The sequence below is a fragment of the Dermacentor albipictus genome, chromosome 1 (assembly GCF_038994185.2).
Source record: "Dermacentor albipictus isolate Rhodes 1998 colony chromosome 1, USDA_Dalb.pri_finalv2, whole genome shotgun sequence".
Taxonomy (NCBI): domain Eukaryota; kingdom Metazoa; phylum Arthropoda; class Arachnida; order Ixodida; family Ixodidae; genus Dermacentor; species Dermacentor albipictus.
In genome coordinates, this window is record NC_091821.1 from 18,500,384 (window position 1) to 18,500,844 (window position 461).

The 461-nt window shown below is 50.8% G+C and overlaps 1 pseudogene; it reads left to right on the forward strand.

The window, feature by feature from the left end:
• The first annotated feature begins 60 nt into the window (after nucleotides 1-60).
• LOC135909978 (U2 spliceosomal RNA) lies at nucleotides 61-242 on the forward strand (annotated as a pseudogene).
• Nucleotides 243-461: the final 219 nt, after the last annotated feature.

Here is a 461-nt window from a genome sequence, read left to right on the forward strand (position 1 = left end):
GGAAAGCAGATACGCAAGCACTTGGGGCGCCGGCAAGGAGAGGGCAGTGCGAGCGTAGACATGGCCGACGCAGGTCAAAGTGTAATATCTGTCCTTATCAGCTTAATATCTGATAGGGGTTCTATTTGAACCCAAGATATTAAACTTACTTTTGCAAGTTGGCGGATTGCTTGAAGCCTGCTTCACCTCCGCCATGGGTCGCGGCCCAGTATTGCACTATCTTCGGGATCGGTCCACGGTTTTTGGTCTATGGTCATCGATCCGCTGGAAAATGGCCATGTACAGCCTCGTTTTAAAGACAGGACCACGCCAACGCCGAGAGCGAATCGGGAATGGCAGAGCGCATAACCGCCACGCGTAGAAGAGCGGTTGGCTAGTCGACAGTGAATCAGTAGTTCTGGTACATTCAATAGGTGTTTAGACGTTCAGAAGCGTTTCGAAAAAGCGAGTGCAGAATCTAG